This window comes from Mus caroli, unplaced genomic scaffold, assembly GCF_978045245.1.
Source record: "Mus caroli unplaced genomic scaffold, Mus_caroli_1 scaffold_15, whole genome shotgun sequence".
NCBI lineage: Eukaryota > Metazoa > Chordata > Mammalia > Rodentia > Muridae > Mus > Mus caroli.
This window is the reverse complement of record NW_028227270.1, coordinates 46,920,521-46,937,029: the sequence shown is the minus strand read 5'-3', so window position 1 is coordinate 46,937,029 and position 16,509 is coordinate 46,920,521. Positions and strand designations below refer to the sequence as shown.

General features: G+C 41.1%; 1 protein-coding gene across 1 annotated transcript in view; it reads right to left on the bottom strand.

Moving 5' to 3' along the window:
• LOC115029036 (uncharacterized) overlaps nucleotides 1-16,509 on the bottom strand; it is a 159,318-nt gene that overhangs the window by 125,590 nt on the left and 17,219 nt on the right. The gene's annotated exons all lie outside the window — the stretch shown is intronic.

The window sequence follows — 16,509 nt, the reverse complement described above, 5'->3', positions numbered from 1 at the left end:
TAAACTGAAATTGATTTGCTAAATATGAAATATGATCCCCTTTTAAAATGCAGTGTGTCTATTTAGCAATTAAAGGGACAGCAGTACTCAAAAATTATGTTTGACCATATGAAATGTTATTTAGATAATGAATTCTCACTCCAGATTTCCTTTGTCATAAATGGATGTATCACAATATCCCGTATAAAATACAAGAATGTGGGTTACTTCAGCACGGCAGGGCTTATATACAGCTGAGGAAAACTAAGCAATCTTCTTAAATACTGAGGCCAAGTCTAAAAGCTATATACCAAATATAGAATACTATCTCATTATCAAATAGTACTTCTCACTAATAGATTGTGTCCTTCAGTACACTAATCACAAATGCTCCCTGATTTAAAAGTGATGCAGGATATTCTTTCATCAAGCTTAACAGATTTGTAAAATTATTCAGGTATCCTATGTCCTCTACTTGGACTTCAAAAGTCCCTGGTACGAATTCTTCATTACAGGTTCTAAGGTAGCAAACAGCTGATTCAAGTTATATCCTTTTTTGAAGGACTCTGGAATATAATACAATTCATAATGGAAGCACGTTTCACTATACTGAACATAACTCATATTAACAATGATGATAAAATTATTTCCTCCAAATTTAACTCTTCATATATCACACAATGTTGTAATGAGGAGAGAAAGTGGTTGAATATTAACTTATACTGATTGGTTCAAAATTCCTCAAGTGTTTCCAGCACACTACTGTTCTTACAAGGCCAAAAAAATCAGTCTTCTAGCACCCAACACAAACATTGACATTGGTTTTTAAATTGAATTCTTTCCTATTCTCTTCCTATAATAAGTGTAATACTGCCCTGATTATCTTCTTAACTACATCCTGAATAAAAATTATAATAGTCCTAACATTCTTACTACCATTTATGTTATGCCATGCACATAACACACTCCTACTATAAATACCAACTTCAAGTTCCTGTTTAATTTTCAGAATCTTTTTGTTTAGTTAGTTATATTTTGGCCCCGTAGAAGCATTTATCTCTGAGGTAACATGATTGTTGCTCTTTCTAGATCGCCAGTTTCATCAGTATAAAAATGTAGGATGAGCCTTTGTACAAACACCAAAAAGTACAGATATCCCCTTGTAGGGGAGTATATTGCCAGTTCAGTCATCATTCATCTTGCCATAGCATCATCAGCGTTGGATTCATGGAAAAACAGGAAGATTTGTGAGAAACGTTAAGATCTAGAAAGACCAAATATAGGAGTGTTAAGAACACGCCATACAACCATTTCTTCAAATAAGGGAAGGATGGAAGTTCAGGTATTTGTAGTGGCCATATAAACCAGAGGACATGAATTCCATAAAAAGAGCCCTTTGATCAATGGAATATAATTGAAGACCCAGAAATAAACTCTCACAACTATGGTCACTTGATCTTTGATAAAAGGTCTGAAAACATCCAGTGGACAAAAGACAACATTTTGAACAAATGGTGCTGGTTCAACTGGATGTCAGCGTGTAGAAGACTGCAAATTGATCCATTCTTATCTCCTTGTATGAAGCTCAAGTCCAAGTGGATCGAAGACCTCCACATAAAACCAGATACATTGAAACTAAAAGAAGAGAAAGTGGAGAAGAGCCTCAATCTCATGGGCACAGGGAGAAATGTCCTGAACAGAACACCAATGGCTTATGCTCTAAGATCAACAATAGATAAATGGAACCTCATAAAATTGCAAAGCTTCTGGGCTGGTGAGATGGCTCAGCAGGTTAGAGCACCTGACTGCTCTTCCAAAGTTCCTTAGTTCAAATCCCAGCAACCACATTGTGGCTCACAACCATCCGTAACAAGATCTTACTCCCTCTTCTGGTGTGTCTGAAGACAGCTACAGTGTACTTACATATAATAAATTAAATTTTAAAAAAAATTGCAAAGCTTCTGCATGGCAAAGGACACTGTCAATAAACCAAAATGGCAACCAACAGATTGGGAAAAAATCTTTACCAATCCTATATGTGACAGAGGGCTAATATCCAATATATAGAAATAACTCAAGAAGTTGGACTACAGAGAATCAAATAACCCTATTAAAAATGGGGTACACAGAACTTGGGATGCGAAGCGGGTGGATTTCTGAGTTCGAGGCCATCCTGGTCTACAAAGTGAGTTCCAGAACAGCCAGGGCTACACAGAGAAACCCTGTCTAGAAAAACCAAAAAAGAAAAACAATGGGGCACAGCTAACATGTGTTGCCACCTGAGTTTTTGATCTCAGCCATTCTGATTGGTGTAAGGTGGAATCTCACAATTGTTTTGATTTGAATTTCTCTGATTACCAAGGCCATTTCTTTAGGTGTTTCTCAGCCATTTGAGATTCCTCTGTTGTGATTTCTTAATTTAGTTCTATACCCCATTTTTTGATTGGGTTGTTTGGTGGTTTTTGGTGGTTAGCTTCCTGAGTTATACTTTGATATAATGATTTTTTAAAAAGTTAAAAATTAAGACACAGGGCACAGCACAGCACAGCACAGCACAGCACAGTCTTAATGGCCCAGGTACATATGTGTTCTCATCTTGAAAACAATGTAATAACTGCACAATGATAGTTCCAGATTAATACTTGATGTGTAAAGAACGCTACAAGAAATTATTAGAAAATGAATTAAAGCCAACATTGGGAACCCAAGAAAGGAAAAAAAAACTATTAAAGTTATGAAATAAGTTTTATACAGCATTTAAGAGTGGTTCCTATATCTTGGGTATCCTAAGATATAGGGCTAATATCCACTTATCAGTGAATACATGTTGTGTGAGTTCCTTTGTGATTGTGTTACCTCACTCAGGATGATGCCCTCCAGGTCATTCCATTTGCCTAGGGATTTCATAAATGCATTCTTTTTAATAGCTGAGTAGTACTCCATTGTGTAAATGTACCACATTTTATGTATCCATTCCTCTGTTGAGGGACATCTGGGTTCTTTCCAGCTTCTGGTTATTATAAGTAAGGCTGCTATGAACATAGTGGAGCATGTGTCCTTCTTACCAGTCCTTCTGGATATATGCCCAGGAGAGGTATTGCGGGATCCTCCGGTAGTACTATGTCCAATTTTCTGAGGAACTGCCAGACTGATTTCCAGAGTGGTTGTACAAGCTTGCAATCCCACCAACAATGGAGGAGTGTTCCTCTTTCTCCACATTCTCACCAGCATCTGCTGTCACCTGAATTTTTGATCTTAGCCATTCTGACTGGTGTGAGGTGGAATCTCAGGGTTGTTTTGATTTGCATTTCCCTGATGATTAAGGATGTTGAACATTTTTTCAGGTGCTTCTCAGCCATTCGGTATTCCTCAGGTGAGAATTCTTTGTTTAGCTCTGAGCCCCATTTATTAATGGGGTTATTACGTTTTCTGGAGTCCACCATCTTGAGTTCTTTATATATATTGGATATTAGTCCCCTATCTGATTTAGGATAGGTAAAGATCCTTTCCCGATCTGTTGGTGGCCTTTTTGTCTTATTGACGGTGTTGGACCCCCAATGGAGGAGCTAGAGAAAGTACCGAAGGGATCTGCAATCTTATAGGTGGAACAACAATATGAACTAACCAGCACCGCCCTGGAGCTCATGTATCTAGCTGCATATGAATCAGAAAATGGCCTAGACAGCCATCAGTGGAAAGAGAGGCCCATTGGTCATGCAAACTTTATATGCCTCAGTACAGAGGAATGACAGGGCCAGAAGTGGGAGTGGGTGGGTCGGGGAGCGTGTGGGGCACTTTTGGGATAGCATTGGAAATGTAAATGAAATAAATTCCCAATTTAAAAAAAAATTGCCAAGGGGGAAAAAAAAGAGTGGTTCCTGGAGAAGCAAGTATAGAGTATGAAAAACCTTGTACTGGTAAAACTAAGTCCAAACACTGGAACTCTTAAGAGAGTCATTGTGTACAATGAGCAGAAGCAGGAGTACTGAGTTAAGGGTTAACTTGATTCTTTCTGGCCACTACCTGGCAGCTTTGCCCTTTTCTTTTATCCTAGGAGCTTCACAAAAAAAAAAAAAAAATCAAAGAAGCTGGCCTCTGAGCTCTGACGTATAATAAGTCAAAAGTTAAAGTTTAAATAATGATAAGTTTATTATTATTGTTATTTTGGCTACAGGCCTGGGAATAGGGAAAGCTTGAAACTTTGGGAAACAATTGTAATTTTTTATTCTCTGTGGAATGTGGTTATTCTTTTAAAATTGATTTGACAATGAGTATATAATGTCTTTTTTTCTACCAGTTTTTGGAGTATCAATAAAAGACTGGAACAAGAAAAAGTCGAGAGAAAATGTGAGGTGAATGTGGAGAGCGAGTGAGATGAAAGTGTGAAGAGTGAATGAAGAGAAAATGTGAGGTGTGTATGGAGAGTGTGTGGGTGAGTGAAAGGAGAATACATGTGGTGTGTGTGAGATATGTGTGTGTGTGTGTGTGTGTGTGTGTGTGGATGAAAAGGCAACACACAGAGGTGTGTATGAATGTGAGAGTTCAAAAAACGTTCACAGGTGAAAAGGAGGAGAATACAGAGTGTGTTCAGCCTCAAACTGTGAGCCAAGGAGAGAGAGAAAGATTACAGATTGAGAAACAAGAGAGAAAATCTTTGAGCCTTAAAAAATTGCCTGTCAGTTCATACCCAAAAGTTATTCTGTGTATATTCACTATGCACCTTCCAGATATTCCTGTTTCCAAATTTCCGTTTCCAGATGTCTGATGCTTCTTTTGCATCAGATCTGCTGCATGTTTTATCTTCTCAGAACCTGCTGTGATTGATCACTTGGCTCTGTTGGTGACTTTTCTACCTGTAATTATGTTCCTATGCTAGTGTCTAGGCCTCTAGATTTGGGGTAATTATTGATGTAGGTACTTGTTTCTGGGGGTGTCTTGTTTGAGCGGGAGTTTTGTTCCTGGGCTACTGTTTGATGTCTGGATTTGCAGAGAGATTTGGCTGAGTGTTGCCTCTTTTACTGAACTGTTTCGTGGGTATGTTCAAGAGAATGCAACTGATATTAGGATCTACAGTAACAGGTAGTGGGGAAGGTCTTTGGACAGAGTACCTAGTCTATTTGCAGGCATGACCTGTGGTTGAACAGGAGTATCTCTCAATAATAATAGGCTCAGACACAAGGATGAGTTTATAAAGCTCAACCAACACCATTTCTGAGAGTGCACAAAGTTTACTTGAGCAAACATCCTATGACAACCCACACTTACCAACAGCCAGTCTAGTATAACAGCAGGGTCAAGATACATATAGTTAACTAAGACATCCTACACTAAAAAAATTAGCTCACCCATCACGGTTGTCAGATGGTTTAGACCCCTTGTTTGGTTCCTGCAGATATGCCAGACATACAGTTTTTAAAATATTAAGTAGCTGACTTGCCTGGAAATTCCCCAATCTTGCAGTCACTACAATAAATACACAGGACCCTAGACACGATTCCTTGATTTGGACTAAATGTGAAGTTGAGTGGTGAGAGTCCTTGTTACTGTATTCATAATAAAGAACTTTGTGTGTTTGCATTGAAATAGGTTCCTTGGTTGTCTTTGAAGATTCTGTGACTTGGGCATAACATCTTGGTGTGTTGACTGGAACCCCAATGCTCCCAGGACTCCCAACTGAAGGTTGGCAATGCTGCCTGTTAAGGATATGTGTCAGTGTTGTACTTTGTGTCAGTGCCTTATCTGTAGATTTGTGTTTGTGTGCCTTTCTTTTCCGGTTTTTCTTGAGTATTCGTGGAGGGAGATGACTAAAGCAAAGGTGGAACCCTGTCTGCTACAGTGGATGAACTGGAGAGTCGTAGCCCAGGTGCTTGAAAGACATTCCAGAGCCTGGTATAGGGAACAGTGTGCCCCTGGTCTTAATTTCTGGGAAGGGTAGAGCAGACTTGCACCCTGCTACAAGGCTCACAGCTGTCATCCTGTCTTCATTTTCTCCTCTGTAAGAGTGGAGGAATCTGCTGGGTATCCCGCTCCCCTGTGGCCATCTATTATGTGTGTGGCACTTTAGTATTCTGTGACTGACAGGAAATAAGACTGTTCCATCCCAATCAAGTTAGTTACTAGCCACCCCTCTCCCCCAATCTTGGGTTAAATCCTTCTTAACAACAAGACCTAAACCCACTATATTACCCATGACAGAGAGTTCTTTGAGACAGCATCCAGACCCAAATCAGGCTGTTTTTATACTTTTTTTTTTTTTAAACAGTGTGGTTGACCCTCCTGATCAACCTTGTGACTCTGTTGTTTTGAAATTGGAGCTGTGCATAAATGGAAGGTTGTTCTTCATCCATTCCAACAAAGTTAGCATATCTTCCTTGGAACAGCAGTCTTATTTACAGGTCTGAGGGGCAACCTGCTCTGCTGTTCAACTTCTGGCTGTTTTAGCCACCTCTTTGTTAGCACTGGCCTGGGAACCCAGGGTTAAAGACAGCTCACTGCAGGGCAGCACAACCTCTGAATTCCCAGTCCAGTGTATCTTTCCCTGCTCTGAGCCACGCCCACTTACTGTCCTGGCACACTTATTGTCCTGGAACTTATTGTCCTGGCACAGCCACAACTCCAACTCCCTCGTGCGGTGGTAGGATCTCCAGTAATTTATATGGTTAGGGTGTTGGTTTGGGTTTTTACAACTTCCTCATTCAATATTACCTCTGTATCATAATTGTCTTCAGTTCTCAACACTTCAGAGCTACAGTCATCTGAAGGAGCCTCAATTGAGGCTGTGCCCTTATCAGAGGACTGGTTTCTATGTCTATGAGTGTGAGTGTTCATGGTTGATGTGGGAAGGCTCTTGCACTGAGGGTAGCAATGTTCCTAAGCAAGTGAGACTTGGCTGGATGGGAGAGCTAGCTGAGCAGGCGACAGTGACCAAGCAAGAAAGCAAGCCATGAGACAATGTTTCTACGTGTTTTTTGCCTTCAGTTTGTAGCTTCAGGTTCTATTCTAAGCTGCCCAAATGATGGTCTGTGATTGGACAGAACCATTTATTACCTGAGATGCTTTTGCTCAGAGGATTCAATCACAGCAGCAGATAGCAAGGTAGAACAGCAACAACAACAACAATGGTATCAAAAGATGATTTTGCAGCTTGACAGAATCTATGTTCCCTTGTGAAGGAATATGAAAAATATCAGAATATAAAATGGCAAAAGTACATGGAGCTTAATGGTTGTTCTCATAGGATCTGGAAGACTGGAGTGTTGACAGTAAATGCAGCCAGAGGAAGCTGAGGTCACACTATTTCAGTGGAAATTAGACTCTGTGAAAATTTTACCTAGAGGTCCTTTGTGTGATATTTTGGACAAAAATCTTTCCTATTCTCCTTATGCCCTGAGATATTGAGTAGGACAAAATTTAAAAGTTTCCTCAGGGTTTATCACATCCCCTCCTACTGAGGTCAGACAAGGCAGTCAAGTTAGGGGAACAGTTTGCACAGACAGGCAACATCCCCCAACCCAGTTGTTGGGAGAGAAGACTGAGTTGCACATGTACTACATATATGGTGGGGGCCTCAGTCCATTCTGTGTATGCTCTTTGGTTGGGGGCTTAGTCTCTGAGACTCTCCTACAGCCCAGATTAGTTGACTCTGATGGTCTTTTTACAGACTTCCTGTTGATTCTGAGGCTCTCAATCCTTTCCCCAAGTTTCTAAAAGACTTCCTGAGCCCTGTCCAATATTAGGCTATGGGTCTCTGCATCTGTTCCAGTCAGGTGCTGGATGGAGACTCTCAGAGGACAGTTATGCTAAGCTACTGTCTGCAAGTATAACAAAGTATCCACAGTAATGTCAGGATTGGTGCTTGCCCATGGGATGGTCTCAAGTTGGGCAGGGTATAGTTTGGCCATTCCCTCAGTCTCTGCTCCATCTCTGTGCCTGCATTTCTTATAGACAGGACAAATTTTGGGTGGAAAGGCTTTTGGTTTGGTTGGTGTCCTTAACTCTCCACTGGAGGTCCTGCCTACTGTATGATATGGCCCCTTCAGGGTCCATATCTCACTGCTATGCTGATAGAACCTAGTGGGGAAACCCCCACTCAACTCCCAATTTGGTGTGCAACCAAAAAATCACGAAGGACCATCTTGATGTAATTAGAGTTTGTTTAATTATGGAGCTCTGGACTGAGATGCATCCCACACGGGAGATAGCAGATGTCGCCCACGAGGCTCTAAAGCTAGGGGTTTTTATGGGGTAAGAGGCTTAGGGGTGTGGAATTCAGCATAACAACACACTATTGGCTTATTTAAACATCAGCAGAAAAATTACATGTACATGCAGGGTGTCAGAATTCTGTGAATTGTTGACTCAGTTTAGGTAGCCCTGTTATGTCTTCACATTCCTCTTTATCTTATGGTCAAGATGTTCCCAGGAATATTTTAACTACAGAGCATACCCAGGTTTGTTTTTCTTTTTTCTCAGCCCCAGGCACCCTCTAGGCTCACAAACAACCAGCAATTTTTGAGAACTTTATATGACCTACAGGTCTTGAAATTTCATCTTTCTTTCATTGCATTTCAGCTAAGATCACCCACAAAGACTCATTGGTGCCCTCCCATGCATGATCTCTGTCACACCATAAAAATGACCATACACTCTAACCCATACTAGCTGAAGATTTTAATTCATTTTCCTGGCCCTCTGGCCCTCCCTTGTCTCTCACCACACCTGTTCTTGACCGCTCCTACTTTCTTTTACTTATCCCCTCTCCCATCTAGTTCCCTCTCTTCAATTTGCCTCCTATGACTTTTTCATTCCCCCTTCTGAGTAAGATTTAACCATGCTCATTAGGGCCTTCCTTCTTGTTTAGCTTTTTTGGGTCTATGGAGTGTAGTGTGGATATTCCTGTATTTATGGTTATTATTCCTTTGTGAGTACACACATGATTGTCCTCCTATGTCTGGGTTACTTCACTCAGGATGATAGTGTCTAGTTGTATCCGTTTGCCTGCAAAATTCATGATGTTCTTCTCTTTAGTAGCTGAAGAGTATTCCATTTTGTAAATGACAAACATTTTCTGTATCTATATTTCAGTGAGGGACATCTGAATGGTTTCCAGTTCTAGCTGTTATAAATAAAATGGCTATGAACTTAGTGGAGCACATGCCCTTGTGGGTATATGCTAAGAAGGTACCCTAAGTGCAACACTTCCTCCTACTATTTCTTAAACTAATGGAAGGTGTAGGCAAAGTGTTTCTTAGTCCCAGGAAGGAACTTGAAATGAAACCTGCTGCAACTGTGTTCCAAGACAGGCAAGGTCTATCAACTTAGAAGCCAGACTTGACAGGATCATCCATATTGTGTTGGTTCTGGAAACTGAAAGATGAAAAATTCAAGGTCATGGATTCTTCCTCTATGGTTTCAGTTTAGTACTATTCCAGCCATCTTTTGGCAGAGTCAGAGCCCCTGTGAAGACTCTGTGAGAGTTCATTGCATTGAAGTTGAGAGGATGAAGCTTGAGTTGCATTTTGTGACTACAAGGTGTTGAGAAACCTATGACATTGAGAAATCTGCCATGGAGAGATGCATACAGGGAGAGAAAGCACCCAAACTGAGAGATGTATGAGAAGTTACAGGAGTAGGGCCATCTAAGCCTTTAGAAACTAAAGTCCAATGTGTTTGAGACAAAGCTTTAGGATTTGGTGTTTGGCCTGCTGTATTTCTTGTCTTGGTCCAATCTTCTCTCCCTATGTACACATTGCATTCTCTTGGAATGGGAAGGGGTATTTTGTGCCATTGTATGTTGGAAAGATATAACTTGCTCTCTGATTTTACAAGATGTGGCTTTCAAGATATTGCCTTGAATGTCAGAAGAGACTTTAGACACTTGAACATTTTAGGAGCTTGTACAAACTATTAGGTTCAATGAAGTTAGACTGAATGTATTTTCATCATAGGATGAACATGAGCCTATAGTGACCAGGGTCAGAATGGAGTAGAGGGCAAGAGGGAAGCAAGAGAGCAAGAAAACAAGAGAGAGAGGAAGGGGCAAGCAGCCCCTTTTATAGTGGGTCAGGCCTACCTGGCTGTTGCCAGGTAACTGTGGGGTGGAGCTTAGACAGAATGCTAACAGGAAGTCTTATAGGCACTTTTGTGTCAAATCAAACAGTATCAACAATTAAAGCAAAAGGTTGACATGAATTTGAAACAAGAAGCAGTGCTGGCAGGTGAGTGAATAACAAATGAAAAGGAAAGGAAAGGGCATGGCTGCTCCTATGTCTGGTGGAGTAGACATTTTATTATAGATAAAAGGCAGAGCATAGCCAGACACAGGGACATCTGGGAAAGTTCTGAGTAGATATGACCCTGAGCCATATAAGGAGAAAGAAGAAGTGAGAGGGAAGAGCCTAGTGTTCCAGTATATTTTACATACTGACCCAGACCTGGCTTCCAGGTTCTCCCAGCATCCCTCAGTCTTTACCTAGCATAGCCTGTCCCTTAATCCTGAACTTTCTTGCCCAGACATTTTATCCTGTGTCTTTTCTTTCTTCTCTATCTGTGTACATGCCCTTTCTCTTTCAATTCCCCCTCACCAACCTCCTCCCCAAGGTGACTTCCCTGACCTAGGGCAATTGTGGGCAGAGCAGTTTCCCAATAATCCAGAATTTCAATATACTCCAATCTGGTTTGATAGCAAAGAAACAACTTATGAGTCAAGATATCAAATAATAAAATGAAAAAGACAAGGTAACTAAAATGGTTGGGTCACATAGGAAGGGCAGCTGGGAGAAGGACAGACCAACCTCTGGGCTTAGAGGGAGGATAGGCCAGTCAGGAATACCTTGTAATGGGTAGGAGCTGAGGAATGTCAGGGAGAACCTGAGAGCCAGGTTTGTTTTGAATTGTTAAATAGGCGCCTCAGCCCTTTGTCCTAGTGTTTGAGACTTAGCACTAGAAAAAATTAGAAAGTTGAAATGATTTAATTTTAATCCCCAAAATCATTTTAAATGTTTAAAGAGGCTTTATGGTCGGTTATTGTTCAGGGTCTAGACATATGTATTAGAGGACACCAAATATTATCCATACCTTTCTCTCAGGTCGTGCATTTTCAGACACAAAAGCAACAGTCTGTGTTATAAGCAGCCACAGCAGGTTGTCCAGATCTTGGGTGTTGTTTTGGAAGGGTAATAAAAGCCCAATTGTTTCCATTTTGAGGACCAGGCTGTAAGATACCAACTTCAAGAACAGACCATACGTCTCAGAAACTAGGTCTTCAGACACCAGCTCTAGAAGCAGACCATAAAGTCCAGCACAAGATCATAAAACTCTCTCCCAAAGAACAGCCGGGGGATAACCACAAAAACGGAGAAATGTCCTATCTCAGAATGGGCTATCTGTAGCCCTATTTCATCACATGGTTCAAAGTTCATGATGTAGGAATGAAGGGCGCTGACCCCCTAGAGCCCACCAATGCAATTTTAGATTACCTAATCTTCCTAGAGAGTCTCCTGGTTCATGTGGGGTCGTCATTCTAGAGAATGATTAAGTCCTTGATTGCTATTGTGTTTTTCAGAATAAACATTCTTTGTTTTTATCTTCTAAGTCTGGGGCCTTCCTTCAGCGATTTTCCAGACCATTACATTTAGTGCATTGGCAGGGAAACGAAGGGGTCACCTTTGACTTGATAGTAGAGAGGGTTGTTGTTGTTGTTGAGAGCAATTGACTCTCCTAGCAATGGGCTGGAGTCAGGGTGTGTCTGAGTTAGCTGTGTGTATCTTGACTTTGTCAAGTTCTGACTAACCTTTTGTCTTGTTCTGTGTGGGGTGATTTCTTTTATCTTCACAACCTGAAGGCCAATGGACGTAGGGCAGGCAAGCTGGTAACTTCCTCCTGGCCTTGGGGCTGAGAGGATGCTCTCCAGCTCCCTTCAGATGCAGTTGCAGAGAGCTCCATTCTGACACAGGTTCTGATGGAAGCTATCAGGTTCTTCCCAGCTGGCAGAGTCTGCTCCAGGGGTAGGCTGCCTTCTCATCTCTGGACTCCTTTCTGTTGGAGTCAGAGAACACCAGTCCAACACAGGCTTTAGTGAAGACTGGCAGGACCCTCTTGTATGGCAGAGCCCATTTTGGGGGCTAGGTTGACATTGGCTTCCTTTTAGTTTCTTTTTTGATGGGCAGAGCCCATTTTTGGGGATAGGCTGCCATCAGCTTCCTTTTGCTTTCTTTTCTAGACCCCCTGTAGGATTGTTTTCATGTTTCTGTCTTTGTGTTGTACTTCTTTATATTTTCTTGAGAACTCTCATGGAGCAGACCACCAGCTGCACCCCACTGGACCTAGTCCAGTCACACTTCAAGGACTTCAAACACCTGGCAGGGAATTTGGACTTGACAGTACTGTTGGGGAGACTGGCCAGTTTTTTGCTGGAAAGAATGGCCTGCTTTTAAAGTGGGTTGGCCGGAAGGACACACTTTCCACCTTCCTACTATCTACTTGGATCAAAGAATTGTGTATGTAAATCCTGGGCACCCTGACCAGGTTCCAAACATCATGTTCTGGCAGTGTGTGGTGAAGAGCCCCCTACTAGCTAAAGCCTTTCCTACCACCTATCCTAATAACCTCACAGTTCAAATTGATGGAGTTGTCAAAGAATCTTAAGCCAGCTGTCCTATTCCTATGGGCTCTGCAGGAAAATTCCTTCTTGCCCCTTATCATTCTATCCTCGTCCACACCCATCTCTTGCAAATGACAGATGCTGGGCCAGGCTAACTGGGGAAGAGGTTTACATCATTCTAGCCCTCTTCACACAGGAGCTCACACAACAAGACAGATAGATTCTACCACAATTGCACTGCCTTTGTGGGCAACTGTCCCTCCCAAGCCCACCACCCAAAATGGGCAGGGAAGACAGTACAAGACACACATCCCCTTTTCCACTAGTGATCTATACAAGTGGAATGTGCACAATCCTAAGTTCAGAGAAACCTGCTACCCTCATAGACATATATTAGACTCTGAATTACATTTTTTTTTTTTTTTTTTTTTTTTTGGTTTTTTGAAACAGGGCTTCTCTGGCTGTACTGGAACTCACTCTGTAGACCAGGCTAGCCTCAAACTCTGAAATCCGCCTGCCTGTGCCTCCCAAGTGCTGGGATTAAAGGCGTGCGCCACTCTGAATTACTTTTAAAGAGTTTACTACTCGTAGAGCAGAAAATGTTATTCATAGTGAACAGTCCTTACTCATATAGTGATAATGAGTATGTGCCTTTAAATATTATATAAATAAATATATATATTTATGTATAACTATACAGACCTAAACAGTTTAATAATTTAAAAGATATTCATACCCACTAAAGTGTTATTAAAAAAAACAGTATAATAATTTAAAGATCTAGCATGGAGCTTCTTTCCTATCTTCTAAATTAGAATGCAACTATCTTCATACTTCAGATACACTAAATAAAGTGATCACAGCAGGACTTTTAAAATGATACTAATTCTTTATTACAAAAAAAAAAAAAAGAGGACATGGCTGGCCAGTGTTTTTAAAGGGGGAAGACGTATAACTATTTATGTAATGTGAAATTGTCTCCATACATAATGAGTAAAGCATTTTTATTGTGACTGATTCTAGGATATCCAGGTCTCCTAAGAAAAACCTTGTCAATATTCTATAAGTAAAATCAGTAATTTCATTGGCATCTTTGGTTGAATATAGTAATTTTGAGATGTGGTGCCACTGAGAACTGAGAAAGAGGAGATAAACATTGCTCTTTCCCTACCCCTGAATAAATGTTCTCACAGTAGATTGTGGATTTGTTAATCCTATTGTATCTTATGGTATTAGCAAATATAAAATGTAGAGTGGTGTAAACATTGAAATAGCTTTAACAAAGTAGGCGTTATATGTAGATTACGAAGGAACTTTCCAACATGAAAAAAAAAAAACCTACAAAATGTTTGCAAGTTCTGAAGGAATGAGTGAGGCATTTAGGCACTTAGAGTATGAGTATGAGACTTGAAGGAAATACATATGGGATTAAAGTCTGTCTTCAGACAAACATTAATGACAAACTGGCATTAATCTAAGCCTAATTCTATACTCTATTCAGTAAACATAGAGGAGAGTCAACAGATAACAAAATGTTATGAAGTATTTGAAAGTGGTATAAAGGCAGTGATGGGGATCATCGTTTAGCAATACTTGATTAGAATATTTTCACTTTTCCACTACCACCATTGAACCTCGCATGATTCTGGGAAATCCAATTTCAGGTGCAACAGGAGTTTCTGAGCTGTAGAAGTTTCCTAGATGTGTATGGGGTTTGTGGGTGTATGTGGCAAGTTCTACATGCTGTGTTGCAAACGCTGTGTCAGAGAGCAGACATTAGATTAATCCTCAACAGGGTTTTGTGTGTGTGCTTCAGTGGGGCTGGTGTTGCCTGAAACCTCGAGTGTGCCTGAGGGACTTCAGAGCCCTTGACTACCTTTCTGATCACCTCTGTTCCCAAAGAGAGCTCAAGGACATGGGGCCTCTGCTTAAAAGATAGATTAGTAGTAACTGGAGAGTCAGAAATATAGAGTTTAGGGGTCACTTTTAATTATTTTTCTAGGAGTCATATACTGAGAGCAAAACTTCTGATTTAACCCATGCAGACAGGGTCCAAGAATGAGCTTGTCATGAACTCCTGTGTGATGCTCACATTTGAAAGACACAGAATGCGAACTATATCTGTCAAAGTGATTCCTTCTTAACCATAGTAAGAAGCTTAACCACAGTAAGTACATTCAAAAGATTTCTCTCAAAAGGTTTCTCTCCAGTACATATACTTTTGATTTTGTTTTTTCAAGACAGGGTTTCTCTCTATAGCCCAGGCTGTCCTGGAACTCGCTTTGTAGACCAGGCTGGCCGAGAACTCAGAAGTCAGCCTGCATCTTCCTCCCAAATGCTGGGATTAAAGGCATGCACCACCACTGTCTGGCTCCAGTACAGATTCTTTCATGATGATGAAGCCTACAGAATTGTGCAAAGGCTTCACCATATTAAATACACTCCCAAGGTTTCTGTCTTAGTGTTTCCATTGCTAGGAATAGACATCATGAACAAGGCAACTCTCATAAAAGCAAACCTTTAATTGGGGCTGGCTTACAGTTTCAGAGGTTTAATCCATTTTCATCATAGCAGGAAGCACAGCAGCATGCAGGCAGACATGATGCAGAGGAAGGAGCTAAGAGTTCTGCATTTTGATCCAAAGGCAGCCAGGAAGAAATTGTCAAGGTCCACCCCCAGAGATATCCACTTCCTCCAACAAGGTCACACCTCTGAATAGAGTCACTCCCTGTGACAAGCATATTCAAACTCCCACATTCCACTCACTGGCCCCCATAACCATGTTGGAGTATAGGAATGTATGAAGACCATACTTAAACATGCATACTGAAAAATATATGAGGTCCAACTGCAAAAGTCCCCATCATCTATACCAGTCTCAAAAATGTTAAAAGTCCAAAGGTCAAAGTCTCTTCTGAGATTCATCCAATCATGTAACTGTAATCCCCTAAAAAAGAAAATCTAAAAGCAGATCATATACTTCCAACTTCACAACATAGACTTCACCATTCCTAAATGTCATCCCGAGGAAATAGTGGACCAAAACAAAACCAAAAGCCATGTTGGAAATCTCCAAACTGCATCTCCATGTCTGATGTTAAAGCATTTTTCAGATCTCCAACTCCTTTCTGCTTTGTTCACTGCAGCACAATTCTTTCTCTTTGGCTAGTTTTCCTGTGCAGGTACCCCACAGCTCTGGCATCTCAAAGATCTTGGGGTCTCCAAGGTAACCTCAAGTGTTACAGTTTCTTGTTCCAATGTCTTGGATCCACACATGATCTTCTGCTATCCTCCAAAGAGATAAGGTCACTTCTCCATCTCTGCCCTCTATTACTCTAAGCTCTGGTTGACTCCACTCTACTGTGGCTGTTCTTTCTGCTCATCCCATGGGATTGGCATCTTCAATATGCTGGGTTCTTCTACTGCAAATAGACTTCACTGAAAGCCTCACTTATGCTCCCTTCATGGGTCCAAGCCTTAGCTGCTCCTTATAACACCTTCATGCCTTCAAAACCACTACCACCTGGGTGATTCTTACATGTGACCACGTTCAGCTGCTACGCAAGGTAAAATCCTGGCTATCTCTGGAACACAGTTTCTTTGTCCTCTCAGAAATCATTTCCTAGAAGCTTTCATCTCAATGATGCTGGTCTCTTCATCATCACTTTTAATTTCTCAACGACAGCTAACAAGCCTCCATTTTCCCAGTAGTTCATTCTATTCTTACCTCTAAAGTCAGAGCCACATGAACAAAGCTGCTGAGTTCTGCTGCTTTCTGGGCCTGGGACATGGCCTCTTCAATTACATTATCACCAGTTTTCTGTTCTCCAACTCCTTTACTGCCTCAGCTTGGCTGTCCTGGAACTCAGAGATCTGCAAGGCTCTGTATCCACAGGCGTAGAACTAAGGTTTTCTTCACTTGAAACTTG